At 43.5% G+C, this 15,541-nt stretch overlaps 1 protein-coding gene and 1 pseudogene across 1 annotated transcript in view; one reads left to right on the forward strand and one right to left on the reverse strand.

Moving 5' to 3' along the window:
- Positions 1-15,541, reverse strand: part of LOC132386585 (gastrula zinc finger protein XlCGF26.1-like) — a 146,123-nt gene that overhangs the window by 33,240 nt on the left and 97,342 nt on the right. The window lies entirely within an intron of this gene.
- LOC132386589 (zinc finger protein 235-like) lies at positions 783-10,870 on the forward strand (annotated as a pseudogene).

Here is a 15,541-nt window from a genome sequence, read left to right on the forward strand (position 1 = left end):
AACCTTTTGGGCATGGAAGAGTTGTAGCCTATAGCAGTCACACGCTGAAGTTCCAACAGATTGTCTCCCTCTCCCTCTCCCGCTCCCTCTCCCTCTCCCGCTCCCGCTCCCTCAGGCTGCCGCAGCTTGTGTCTGACGTCACAGCTCCGCCTCACTCAGCCACTTAAAGCGACACTCACAGTAAGCGAACCTGCGGTCTCGTAACACAATGCACCTCTAAAGTCTGACAGCAGACTAACGAGTGAATCTTCGATGGTGCAGAGTCAGAAACCGAAGATTTGCCAGCCTGAGTCAGGGGCTCCAGAGAGAGATGGGGTCCAGAGGAGGAGGACGAATAAGACCAGCACGATGTGGTTAAAAGTGAAAGATTAGAAGCATTTGGAAACTGGTTGATCGAAAAAAAGGTGGTTAATTTCTGCAAAACACAGGTGGAAATCAACAGATAAGGCAGAAATTTTGGAGAGGAATACATAGAAAATGTTTTCTCAGTATTTCCAGCAACTGCAGAATCTCCTATGTTTTATATCTGCATTTTACTTTGGCATTAGATACACGTTGATATTGAGTATATTGCTTATGGGAGCCGCTTTCTGCGTTAAAACAGCTGCAGATTTTTTCTATACCCAAGATAAAAAAAAATGAGGTATGGACATTGAACCGGTGCTTGCAGAAATGTTTAATGGCACCGTGATTACCCATAGGGCCATGCGTTCAGAATTTCGCCGGCGCTGAAGCGCCGATGAAATGCGCAGGCGTCAGGCTGAGGCCGTCCCTGAGTTTCACGCATGCGCGCAGTGCACAGAAGGATTTGAAAATGTCGGTTGCAGGTAAGAGCGATTAACCGTGTTTTTATCTTAAATACCGATTTCGGGATAATTCCTCTGAATTTCGGACACCGTGGGCAGCAATCCCGGGACAGTCCTGCCCTCTTCCCTCTCTCTCAGCCCCACGACCCGTACACGGGTCCCGGGGAGCTTCCGGCTGATGAGGGAATGGGAACCGATGGATCTCACAGACAGATCTGTGCTCCAGCTATCTAAATGCAAGGATTAGGAACTCGGAGAAAGGGAACAAAATCTTTTACATCACAAGTTGAGAAAATCGCCTTTGTTCTACCTCCAATTACTAACAAGAGAAAATCTGCAGATGCTGGAAATCCAAACAATACACACAAAATGCCGGTGGAACTCACCATTCGTACTCTTTTCCATAGATGCTGCCTGGCCTGCTGAGCACCTCCAGTATTTTGTGTGTGTTGCTTCCTTTACCTCCTCTTGCTCTGGACTTTTCTACCGGTGAGAACATGTTTTGTCCCATTCTCTCTGGGTTCGCAATGATATCAAACACCTTTGCCCTGGGCAACAAGTAGCTTTCACATCACAAATGTGCCAGACTCCAGGGAGACAGACTACTGCCCATCCCTTCATATTCATTGGGATTTCATTCACTGAGTTCACCACCGTCAGTCATTGGGGGAGGGTTCAGGGGGAATATTTATGTAGAACACAGAAACTAGTGATGCCTGTTTGCATTTTGGTGATGCAAAAGTTGCTGGAGAATTTGCAAGTGGGAAGAAGTGGAGTGATATTTGGAAATCTGACTTCTTAAAGCGTAATTTAGCAAGCAAACCACATATGGACACTATACAAAAGCTTTGGTGAGAAACTCCTGCATTTCCTGTTCCAGGCCTGCTACATAGGTTGTGTGAGAGTGCAGATGAACTCGATCAAACCCAGAGGAGATCAAAGTTCCTATTGACAGTGATTTGCTAGCTGTCACTGGGTAAAAAATACACAGTCCCAAGATTTATCTGCACACTAGTTATTACAAATTAGAGGGGTATTCGAGGGAAGGAGGGGAGACCTGCAGTGTCCCTGATGCCCTCCCCTACAAGATGTGCATCCAGCTGCAACTTGTAACCCTGCACTTCAATGAGCTGCTTGAAATGGGTGAATTCCATATCATCCAGCAGTTGGAGGGGGTGATAGATATGACATGAAGAGAGGTGAGTTACTCCCAAGGTGCAGGACACAGGAAACTGGGTGAGAGTCAGGAAGGGGAATGAGGTTAAATAGGCATCGCAGAGTACTCTTGTGGCCATTTCACACAACAACAGGTGGACCACTTCAGAAGCTGTGGGGGTAATTACCTGGCAGATGAAAGTCAAAAGACTGATAGGGGTTTCGTTAGTTAGAGGAACAGAACAAGAGGGGACAAATATCCTAGTGGTAAGACTTGCTAGTGGTAGTGAGCAGGGGAGGGGGTGATGTGGTTAAAATAAGTTGAAGAATGACAGAACAGATAGTGGAGAGGGTGAATTGAATTGACTTTATTAAATACATATTTCATAAACATGAGTAGGAATATTTACCTTACATCATCTAAATGGGCAATGTTTAATTTATAGTAATTTATAATAGATAGTTTGTACATAGGACAGTCAATACAACATCGAAATGCAATTGTATCAGCATGAATTAATCAGTCTGATGGCCTGGTGGAAGATGATGTCCCGGGGCCTGTTGCTCCTTTTGCTGTGATACCGTTTCCTGGATGGTAGCAGCAGGAACAGTTTGTGGTTGGGCCTTTTTGTCGCTGATATTCGTTGGGCCCTTTTTACACACCTGTCTGTGTAAATGTACTGAATCATGGAAAGTAGATTGTGCAATGTATAATTTCCTTGTTTATATTTAGAGACATTTTTTGGTGTATAAAATGATGAGGGGTATTGAGCGTGTGAGTGGCCAGAGAAGTGTTTTTTCCCCCAGGGTTGAAATGGTTAATGCCGCTTTTCCACACTCCCATAGACCCTTTGTCCATCTCCTGGGTAAATAGAGTTTGAAAAATATTTAAGATCTCCCCCATCTGCTTTGGTTCCACACGTGGATTGCCATTCTGGACTTCCAAAGGACCAACTTTGTGCCTTGCAAACCTTTTGCTCTTAATCTATCACTAGAATCCCTGAGGATTATCCTTCATCTCTTCTGTGACAGCAACCTCATGCCATCTTTTAGCCATCCTGATTGATTTCTTATGTGTTCTGTTGCATTTCTTATACTCCATAAGGAACTGACTGCCTATCCCTGTTATGTAATTCCATTTTGTGCTTTACCAGGGTCTGAATATCTCTTGCAGTTCAAGTTTCCCTACAGTTTCTATCTTTACCTTTTATTCTGACATACCCGCTTACTAATTTCAAAATTTTGCTTTGAAGGCCTCCCATTTACCAAGCACACCTTTGCCATAAAGCAGCCTGTCCCAGTCCACAGTTGCCAGATCCTAGTGTTGATTCCAGGTATTGATCCATGCCCTGAACACATCCGCCTTTCCTACGCTGCTCCTTGTATTGAAATATACAGGGCTCAGCATATTCACTGCACCACGCTCAACTTTTTCATTCCTGACTTTGTCTGAGGCCTGAACAACATCTGTCTCCACAAATTCTCCACTCTCTGTTCTGTTATTCAGGCTCCCATTCCCCCTGCAACTTTAGTTTAACCCTCCTTACCCCCACCTCCCACCATGCAGATCTATCACCCCTTTGGCTTTCCTCTCCCAGATCAATAAAAAGGAGGTGCATACCAGGTACAGGCAGATAGGAACAAATGGGGTACTTATGAAATACAGGAAATTCAAGTGAACACTTACGAAAGAAATAAAAGAAGGCATGAGGTTGCCCCTGCAGACAAAGTGAAGGAGAATCCTCAGGGATTCTGCCGACATGTTAAGAGCAAAAATATTACAAGGGAAAAAATTAATTCTCTGGAAGATCAGAATGGTAATCCATATGAAGGGATAACATAGACTTGGGGAGATTTTTTTTGCATCCATATTTACTCAAGAGATGAACACAGAGTCTATAGAAGTGAGGCAAAGCCGCATCAACTTCATGGACCCTGTACAGATTACAGAGGTGGAGGGGTTTGAGGCAAATTAGTGTGAATCAATCCCCAGGGCCTGACAAGTTGTTCACTAGGACCCTGCGGAAGACAAGTGCAGAAATTATCGGGGCCTTAGCACAGATATTTAAATCATCCTCAGTGACAGGTGAGGTACTGGAGGATTAGAGGACAGACAATGTTGTTCTGATGTTCAAGAAAGGCTGTAAAAATAAACTAGGAAATTATACGTTGGTGGGCTTGACATCAGAACTGGGAAAGTTATTGGAATGTGTGTGCAGGAACCAGGTATATACTGTAAGTATTTGGATAGGTGTGGACTGATAAAGGATAGACAGCATGGCTCTCGCCAATCTTATAGAGTCTCTCGAGGACGTTATCAGGGAAGTGGATGAAGGCAAGGCAGTGGATGTTGTCTACATGGACTTCAGCAAGGCACTTGACAATGTCTCATATGGGAGGTTGGTCAAGAAGGTTCAGTCACTCAGCATTCTCGATGAGACAGTAAATTGGATGAGACACTGTCTTTGGGATAAGCCAGAGTGTGGTAGCAGATGGTTGCTTCTCTGACTGGAGGCCTGTGGCTAGTGGTTACCACAGGGATCAGTGCTGGAACTGTTGTTGTTTGTCATCTATATCAGTAATCTGGATGATAGTGTGGTTAACTGAATCAGCAAATTTGTGGATGACAACAAGACTGGGGGTTCAGCGGAGTGCAAGAAGACTATCATGGCTTGCAGTGCGATCTGGACCAGGTGGGAAAATGGTTTTAGAAATGGAAAATGGAATTTCATGCAGTCCAGTGTGAGTTGTTGCACTACCAAGGGAGATCTTTCAGAGTGAATGGTCGGGCACGGAGGAGTGTTGTAGAAGAAAGGAACCTGGGAATACAAGTCCTTAATTCACTGAAAGTGGTATCACAGGTAGATAGGGATGGAAAGAATGATTTCAGCCCATTGCCCTTCATGAACCAAAGTACTGATAACAATAGATGGATGTTCGGTTGACTTCTAGAAGACATTGGTGAGGCCTAATTTGGAGTATTGTGTACAGTTTTGGTCACCTACCTACAGGAAAGTTGTAAAAGAAGTTCAGAGATTTCAGAGAAAATTCACAAGGATGTTGCCATGTCTGGAGGATTTGGGTTAAAGAAAATATTGAACAAATCCGGACTTTATTCCTTGGAATGCAGATGATTGAGGGGAGATTTGATTGTGATAGAGAGGCACAGATAGTGTTAATGCAAGCTGGCTTGTTCCATGAAGATTGGGTGGACAACAACCAGAGGCCATGGGTTCAGGGTGAAAGGTGAAATGTTAAGGGGAACATGAGGGGAAACTTCTTCACATAGACGGTTATCCTGGTGTGGAATGAGCAGCCAGCACAAGTGGTGCATACGAGCTCGACTTCAACATTTAAGAGGTTTGTGTTGGTACCTGGATGGTAGAGGTGTGGGAGTGGGCTGTTTAAATAGTTCAGCACAAACTAGATGGCCCAAAGGGCCTGTTTCCATGTTGAAATTTTCTATGATTGTGACAAGAACCTGAAATAATACAAAAATTCACTCTAACCCCTTTTGACAGCTGTGTGAACCAACCAGTCATTTCAGCGGGAATTTTTATGTGGCGTTAAAACTGTGACACTTTAAGTTAATAATACATAAAAGAAGATCCCAGCTGCAACTCAAGAAAAACTATTTGCGTGCGAGTGTTTCAGTTACTGAGGGGCCAGGAACCCATGCAGCTCAGTGGGAACAGGGAATAATACCAACGGAGATAGTCAAACTGAGCCAGGGCACAGATTGGAGACGGCAGAAATGCCCCATTCTTATAGAGACAGGAAGAGCATCAGAGAATTGATGGTCATTCCAGATACCAGCACTCTGCCCAGTCAGGAGATGATTTCTCTGTCCAGCTTGGGTAGAACCTCACTGTAACAGTGTGATACCAGATCAAGCCTTGGCAACTCAAGTAATCTCATCAGAAATGTTGTCCTACACCCATTGATGGAGTTTGTAAATCTTTTTACAGGTTAAAAATGAGAAGGAATTCGTCTTCAGGAAGCTCAAACACGGCACAACAGTTTTGTTGTCTCTGCCTAGATATTTAAGAAGTGGAGCAAGGGATCCAATTGACCACCCTTCCTGCTCAGACTGTGGGGAGGGATCCTCTCGGTCATTTGACCAACTGGCACGCCTGTAATTTACACAGGAGAAAGGCCTTTCACCTGCTCAGACAGTGGGAATGGATTCACCCGGTCATCGCAACTGAAGGTACATCAGCAAGTTCACACTGGACAAGGCCATTCACCTGTTCTGTGTGTGAGAAGGGATTCAGTCGGTCTTCCCACCTGTGGACACACCAATCAGTTCACACCACACCGGGCAGAGGCTGGTCAACTGCTGAATTTCTGGGAAAAGGATTCACTCAGACATCTGACCTGATGGCTCACCAGCGAGTTCACACTGGGGAGAAGCCGTTCACCTGCTCAGAGTGTGGGAAAGGATTTACACAGTCATCTACCCTACTGGTACATCAGCGAGTTCACACTGGAGAGAAGCCGTTCACCTGCTCAGTCTGTGAGAAGGGATTCACTCATTTAGCTACCCTACAGAGACACCAGCGAGTTCGCCCGGCGGAGAAGCCATTCACCTGTTCAGAATGTGGGAAGAGATTTACTCAGTCATCCCACCTACAGAGTCATCAGCGAGTTCACACTGGGGAGAAGCCGTTCACCTGCTCAGTCTGTGAGAAGGGATTCACTCAGTTAGCTACCCTACAGAGACACCAGCGAGTTCACACTGGGGAGAAGCTGTTCACCTGCTGAGTCTGTGAGAAGGGATTCACTCAGTTAACTACCCTACAGAGTCACCAGCGAGTTCACACTGGGGAGAAGCCGTTCACCTGTTCAGAATGTGGGAAGAGATTTAATCAGTCATCTAACCTACTGGTACACCAGCGAGTTCACACTGGGGAGAAGCCGTTCACCTGCTCAGAGTGTGGGAAAGGATTTACACAGTCATCTGCCCTACTGGTACATCAGCGAGTTCACACTGGGGAGAAGCCGTTCACCTGTTCAGTCTGTGAGAAGGGATTCACTCAGTTAGCTACCCTACTGAAACACCAGCGAGTTCACACTGGGGAGAAGCCGTTCACCTGCTCAGTCTGTGGGAAGGGATTCTCTGACTCTTCCACCCTTCTGATTCATCAGCGAGTTCACACTGGGGAGAGGCCGTTCAGCTGCTCCGAATGTGGGAAGGGATTCACTCAGTCATCCCACCTACGGAGTCACCAGCGAGTTCACTCCGAGGCAAAGCCATTCACCTGCTCAATTTGTGGAAAGGGATTCACTCAGTCATCTACCCTGCTGGTACATCAGCAAGTTCACACTGGGGAGAAGCCGTTCACCTGCTCAGTCTGAGGGAAGGGATTCACTCAGACATTCACCCTACAGAGACATCAACGAGTTCACACTAGAGAAAGGCCATTCACCTGCTGAGAATGTGGGAAAGGATTCACTCAGTCATCCCACCTACTGGCACACCATCAGTTCACAATGAGGAGTGGCCATTGTTATGAATCTCTAGGTTTTGTTTGCTGTGGAGAGAGAGAGAGAGAGAGAGATTAAGAAGGCAAATGTGTCTGACTTGCAGCTTGTTTACATCGCGTGCAGCTTGTTTAGTTTTAACCGAGGACACAGACACTCAGAGACAGATAGAGACAAAGGAGGAAAAATGGAAGAATTGAAACCAGGGAACTAGTGGCCAAGGGTCACTGTTTGGAACCTTCCTTCGCCCACAAGGGTGGACAAATTATCGATTCACCATACATCGAATGTGTGGTTGTCACCTCATTTGATCCATAGCAGAGGATCTGATTTGGGGTATCCTGTGGAGACCACTTATGTGTTAACCCTTGCCTGGCTGTGGTGTGGTAGTTCACTTGAAGATGATACCCCTTATGACAAGTCACTTCGGGTGATAATTAGTATGTGGATTTGGAAGGATGACAGATAAAATCTACAGCGACTGTTGGTCTCGTTTTACCACCATGGAACCTGTGGAATATGACATAATGGCCTTCTCTCAACATTTACCCTGGATTACAAATATCTCTCTCTCATCACTTATTCTGTAGTTGAACTGAACTTTCATACTTTACCATCTCAAGACTCCAAGCCTTGTTTCCCCCGAGCTCAATAGTTTGGGAGTTTTATTTCTACAGATTTATACACATAACACTCATGAGGAAATCTGTAGATGCTGGAAATTCAAACAACACACACAAAATGCTGGTGGAACCCAGCAAGCGAGGCAGTATCTATAAGGAGAAGAAATGTCGATGTTTCAGGCTGAGACCCTTCGTCAGGATTAACTGAAAGGAAAGATACAAAGAGATTTGAAAGTAGTGGGGGGAGGGTGAAATGCGAAATGATAGGAGACAGGAGTTGGTGGGATGAAGCTAAGAACTGGAAAGGTGATTGGCGAAAGTGATACAGAGCTGGAGATGGGAAAGAATCATTGGACAGGAGGCCTCAGGAGAAAGTAAGGTGCGGGGGAAGCACCAGAGAGACATGGAAAACAGGCAAACAATTAAATATGTCAGTGATGGGGTAAGAAGTGGAAGAGGGGCATTAACGGAAGTTAGAGAAGTCAATGTTCATCCCATCAGGTTGGAGGCTACCCAGCCGGTATATAAGGTGTTGTTCCTCCAACCTGTGTTTGGATTAATTTTGACAGTAGAGGAGGCCATGGATAGACATATCAGAATGGGAATGGGATGTGGAAATAAAATGTATGGCCACTGGGAGTAGTCTGTTGCTGCTGGTTCTTTTTTAAAGCGTTATGGTTTGTAACAAAATGGGGCCTGCGTCTGGGATATGAACAAATTTAAGGATTGATTTAATATCGATTTCATTGGATAAATCCCTTTTGATTTATTTGTGTGTGGAAAATCTGCAGCAATGGATGTTGATAGATATCTGGAAGTGTGAACCTCTCAGGCATTAGAAGACACCAGAAGGATTGAGTTATTGAGTATTGCTAAAGTGTTAATATTTGCTAAGGTGAAATTGACAATGAGGAGGGCACAGATGCAGAGGATAATAGCTGAACATTATGTATCTGAGGGGGTGTTTAAAGTGGAGGAGTTGGAGGTGTTTCCTGAACGTAAACCTAGTGAGCTTGAGCTCCAGTACAAGTGAGAAAAATTAAAGATGGAGGCAGAGGCAATTTCAGGCTGGAGAGACAGAAAAGCAGTAAGAAAATACTCTTACTAAGTGTAATTAAGGGGAAGGCTGAGCAAGCCTATTCTGCTTTGACAGCGCTGAAGCAGCTTATTATTTATTTATTTATGCTTCCCCAATCATCGCCACTGGGCTATAAATGTGCAGGAGCTGTGTGTGGTTCAGTGCTTTGCTCAAGGACACACAAGCTGCCTTGGCTGAGGCTCAAACTCATGACTTTCAGATTGCTAGTTCAACACCTTAACCACATGGTCACGCACCACATATTATGACATAGTGAAACAGGCTGTGCTCAAAGCTTATGAGTTGGTCCCAGAAGCAGACAGGCAAAAGTTTAGAAATTTGAAGAAAACTGTGAACCAGACATACAGAATTTGCTTACGAGAAATTTGTGTGTTTTGACCGCTGGTGCACATCTGAACATGTAAATGATGATTTTAACAGCTTGAAAGAGTTGGTTTTAATTGAAGAATTCAGAAGGTGTGTCCCTGATGACAGAAAGATGTATTTAGATGGAAATGATGCTGCCACTATGGAGGAATCTGCTGGATTAGCAGATCAGTTTGCTTTAACTCATAAAGTTATGTTTACCCTGAATAAGAGTTTCCAAAAGGTACTTGTCAAGTTGTGGGTAAACCTAATGAGCTCACCCCAGTGGCCTGAACCTGCATTCAGTGAACCCTTTTTCCAAAGTTATAGTGGATTGTGTTGGCCCATTGCCAAAGACCAAAGCTGGCCATCAGTATCTGCTAACTATTTTGTGTACCACATCCAGATTCCCAGAGGCAATACCTCTCATACATATTAAAGCTAAAACTGTGGCGAAGGCTCTCACCAAGATTTCCACATTATTCGATTTGCCTAAAGAAATCCAGTCTGATCAAGGATGTAATTTTACATTTGGATTATTCCAGCAGGTAGAACTGGGAGCAAAACAAATTGCATCACCTGCATACCATACAGAATCACAAGGGGCTTTAGAAAGATTTCATTCTACCCTCAAAACAATGATTAAGACATATTGTGTTGAAAATGGAAAAGACTGGGATGAAAGAATACATTTGCTTTTGTCCACAGAAAGAGAGTCAGTACAGGAATCACTGGGCTTTACTCCATTTGAACTTGTATTTGGTCGCAGAGTGACCTTTGACCTTGTTAAAAGAAACATGGATTGATGTTAACTCGTTAGACTATATTTTGAAGTTCAGAAATAAACTACACCAAACCTGTAATCCAGTGAGACAAAACTTAAAGATTTCTCAAAACAAAATGAAGTGTTGGTTTGATAACAGGGCTCGCGAAAGAAAATACCAGGTGGGAGATAAGGTACTTGCCTTATGTTGACGAATCCACTTCAGGCGAAATTCAATAGACCATTTGAAATAGTCTCCCAAATTAATGATGTGAATTATGTTATTAAAACACCCAACTGACGGTGAACTAACACAGGTGGTACACATAAATATGATAAAACCTTTTTTGAACAAGTAGGTACCATCTGTGTGTGTTGTTGTCAAAACAAATGAAACTGGCAACCCTGAGAATGAAACAATTGACTTGTCTGAGACTTTTTACAAGCCAAACATGGTCCCAGTTAGGCTAATGAACTCGGTTGTTCCAGAAAACATTGCTAACAGGTTGTCTCATCTGCAGCCAAAGCAACAACAACTTGCTTGTCCGAGAAAATCTTATGGCGGTGCTTTGGAAGGATAGATTAGAGAGCTCTTCTAGGGAGGCGATTTGGGTGGAATTGAAGAATGGGAAAGGTGCAGTAACACTGATAGGAGTGTATTATAGGCCACCTAATGGGGCGCGTGAGTTGGAAGAGCAAATGTGTAAGGAGATAGCAGATATTTGTAGTAAACACAAGGTGGTGATTGTGGAAGATTTTAATTTTCCACACGTAGACTGGGAAGCTCATTCTGTAAAAGGGCTGGATGGTTTAGAGTTTGTGAAATGTGTGCAGGATAGTTTTTTGCAACAATACATAGAAGTACCGACTAGAGATGTGGCAGTGTTGGATCTCCTGTTAGGGAATGCGATAGGTCAGCTGACAGATGTATGTGTTGGGGAGCACTTCAGGTCCATTGATCACAATAGCATTAGCTTCAATATAATTATGGAGAAGGACAGAACTGGACCTAGAGTTGAGATTTTTGATTGGAGAAAGCCTAACTTTGAGGGGATGCGAAGGGATTTAGAGAGAGTGGATTGGGTCAAGTTGTTTTATGGGAAGGATGTAATAGAGAAATGGAGGTCATTTAAGGGTGAAATTATGAGGGTACAGAATCTTTATGTTCCTGTTAGGGTGAAAGGAAAGGTTAAAGATTTGAGAGCACCATGGTTTTCAAGGGATATTAGAAATTTGGTTCAGAAAAAGAAGGATGTCTACAATAGATATAGGCAGCATGGAGTAAAGGAATTGCTCGAGGAATATAAAGAATGTAAAAGGAATCTTAAGAAAGAGATTAGAAAAGCTAAAAGAAGATACGAGGTTGGTTTGGCAAATAAGGTGAAAGTAAATCTGAAAGGTTTCTACAGTTATATTAAAAGCAAGAGGATAGTGAGGGATAAAATTGACCCCTTAGAGAATCAGAGTGGTCAGCTATGTGTGGAACCGAAGGAGATGGGAGAGATTTTGAATGATTTCTTCTCTTCGGTATTCACTAAGGAGAAGGATATTGAATTGTCTAAGGTGTGGGAAACAAGTAAGGAAGTTATGGAACCTATGACAATTAAAGAGGTGGAGGTACCGGCGCTTTTAAGAAATTTAAAAGTGGATAGATCTCCGGGTCCTGACAGGATATTCCCCAGGACCTAGAGGGAAGTTTGTGTAGAAATAGCAGGAGCTCTGACGGAGATCTTTAATATGTCATTAGAAACGGGGATTGTGCCGGAGGATTGGCGTATTGCTCATGTGGTTCCATTGTTTAAAAAGGGTTCTAGAAGGAAGCCTAGCAATTATAGACCTGTCAGTTTGACATCAGTGGTGGGTAAATTAATGGAAAGTATTCTTAGAGATAGTATTTATAATTATCTGGATAGACGGGATCTGATTAGAAGTAGCCAGCATGGATTTGTGCGTGGAAGGTCATGTTTGACAAACCTTATTGAATTTTTTGAAGAAGTTACGAGGGTAAGGCAGTGGATGTAGTCTATATGGACTTCAGCAAAGCCTTTGACAAAGTTCCACATGGAAGGTTAGTTAAGAATGTTCAGTCGTTAGGTATTAATGCTGGAGTAATAAAATGGATTCAACAGTGGCTAGATGGGAGATGCCAGAGAGTAGTGGTGGATAATTGTTTATCGGGATGGAGGCCGGTGACTAGCGGGGTGCCTCAGGGATCTGTTTTGGGCCCAATGTTGTTTGTGATATACATAAATGATCTGGATGATGCGGTGGTAAATTGGATTAGTAAGTATGCCGATGATACTAAGGTAGGAGGTGTTGTGGATAATGAGGTGGATTTTCAAAGCTTGCAGGGAGATTTATGCCGGTTAGAAGAATGGGCTGAACGTTGGCAGATGGAGTTTAATGCTGAGAAGTGAGAGATTCTACATTTTGGCAGGAATAATCCAAATAGAACATACAGAGTAAATGGTAGGACATTGAGGAATGCAGAGGAACAGGGAGATCTAGGAATAACTGTGCATAGTTCCCTGAAAGTGGAGTCTCATGTAGATAGGGTGGTGAAGAGGGCTTTTGGAACGCGGGCCTTTATAAATCAAAGCATTGAGTACAGAAGTTGGGATGTAATGTTAAAATTGTACAAGGCATTGGTAAGGCCAAATTTGGAATATTGTGTACAGTTCTGGTCACCGAATTATAGGAAAGATATCAATAAATTAGAGAGAGTGCAGAGACGATTTACTAGGATATTACCTGGGTTTCAGCAATTAAGTTACAGAGAAAGGTTGAACAAGTTAGGTCTCTATTCATTGGAGCGTAGAAGGTTGAGGGGGGATTTGATCGAGGTATTTAAAATTTTGAGAGGGATAGATAGAGTTGACGTGAACAGGCTGTTTCCATTGAGAGTAGGGGAGATTCAAACTAGAGGACATGATTTGAGAGTTAGGGGGCAGAAGTTTAAGGGAAACACCAGGGGGTATTTCTTTACTCAAAGAGTGATAGCTGTGTGGAATGAGCTTCCTGTAGGAGTAGTAGAGGCCAGTTCAGTTGTGTCATTTAAGGTAAAATTGGATAGGTATATGGACAGGAAAGGAGTGGAGGGTTATGGGCTGAGTGCGGGTAGGTGGGACTAGGTGAGATTAAGGGTTCGGCACGGACTAGGAGGGCCAAGATGGCCTGTTTCCGTGCTGTGATTGTTATATGGTTTATATGGTTAACAGCTGAAGTAATTATTTCTGAAGTTTAAAGATTTATTTCCCTTTGTTCCCAAGCAAACCACGGTCGTAGTACATGACGTTGATGTTGGTCAAGCTAAACTGATTAAACAACACCCAAATTGCATGAACGTAGAAAAGTGTAAATTGGCTGACCAGGGAATTGAGTATATGCTGGAGAATGGTATTATTAGGCCTTCAAAATGAGATTGGAGTCACCCTGCATTATTGTGCCCATACCTGATGGTAGTGTTAGATTTTGCACTGATTATAGAAAGGTTAATACAGTAACAAAAACAGATGCCTATCCTATCCCTAGAGTGGATGATTGCATCGATAAGGCTGGAAAAGCTAATTTCTTACAACGATTGATCTGTTGAAAGGGTATTGGTGTGTTCCATTGATGGACAGAGGTAGAGAAATTTCTGCATTTGTGACACCATCTGGGTTGTATGAATACAATGTTTTGCCTTTTGGAAGGAAAAATGCTCCAGGAACATCCCAGAGAATGACTGATTTTGTAATTCGAGGGTTAGAACACACAGATACCTATATTGATGACTTAGTTACAGGGAGTGGCACTTGGGAAGAGCATATCTCTGCAGTAGAAAAGCTGTTTGACAGGCTTTCCTAGGACAACCTTACAGTTAACTTGGCTAAGAGTGAATTGGGCAATGCCAGTGTGACCTGTCTTGGCTTTGTTGTCGGTCAAAGCAAGTTGGCTCCTGTTCGGGCAAAAGTCTGACTGCTGAGAAGGCTCTTAGAAGGTTTCTGGGAATGGATAGATATTATCGTAAGAACTCTGCTGCGATTGCTCTTCCTCTGACCAATCTCCTGAAGAAGCGTGAAAAGTTTGTTTGGACCGACCCTTGTCAGAAGGCATTTGATTGATTGTTATCAGTATTTGAGATGAGGCCAATCAATGTACTGTTGTCAGCAAAATTGAATTAGCAGATTGGAGCTGTGGGTGGCAACACAAGTCATGGGTGCACAAAGAGTAAAGGAGGGGTCCAAAGTGACAACCCTGTGGGGTATGTGTGCTGAGGGTCAGAGAGACAGAGGAGATGGAGCCCACTCTTACTACCTGCTGGCGATCTGACAGGAAGTCCAGGATCCAGCTACACAAGGCCGAGGTCTCTGAGCTCCTTGTCGATACTTCGCGCCTTCGTATGGCTACTGCTCTGCCCATGACTGCAAGGAACGGCAGAGAACTTTGGAGAGCAGAGAACATCAGAGAAACAAGCCTCCACTCCATGGACTCTTCCTACATTTCCACTCCCTCGGAAAAGCAGGCCATGTACTCAAATAACCTCATAACCTGGACATTCTTGCTGCAAGCCCGCTCCCCCATCGGGGAAGAGATACAAAACCCTTAAAGTGCGTAACACCAGGCTGAAGTATGGCTTCCTGTCTACAGCTATAAGCCAAATGAATGATAAAATGGACTCAACCTCACAATGTAACTGGACGTGACCCTGCACCATTTGTCTATCTGCACTGCACTTTCTCTGCAGCCATAATGCTTTGTTACAGTGATTATTTTGTTGTATATCAGCTCAATGTACTGTTGGAATGTATCCATCTGTGTGGATGGTACGTCAGGCAAGATTTTCACTGCAGCTCAGTACATGATGATAATAAACAAATTTCCCATTTTAATTGTGTGGAAATATTAAACAGACTGAGCTTCTGCTCTGAAAGCTCAGAAGGAAACTGAACTGTTGTCATTTCTGAGGAATACAAATATATGGAAAATGCTTCAATCTCACATTACGATCTGTGGTACCTGGGATCAGGGTGGTGGGTCTCCCATCAGAATCCGGTTTAATAGCACCGGCATGTGTCATGAAATTCGTTGTCCCTGCGGCAGCAGTAGAACCTAATTCAGAACAATAGATTTTAACAATTGTGATTTAAAATATGAATATAAATATATATAGTACAAAAATGGAAAAAATGCAATAAGCTATTTTAATTGTGTGGAGCAATTTGACTGACTGGGTGTTGCTTTGGAAATTCTGAAGTGAAGCTGAACTAAACTTTACACATTTATG

This window comes from Hypanus sabinus, unplaced genomic scaffold (genome assembly GCF_030144855.1).
Source record: "Hypanus sabinus isolate sHypSab1 unplaced genomic scaffold, sHypSab1.hap1 scaffold_122, whole genome shotgun sequence".
NCBI lineage: Eukaryota > Metazoa > Chordata > Chondrichthyes > Myliobatiformes > Dasyatidae > Hypanus > Hypanus sabinus.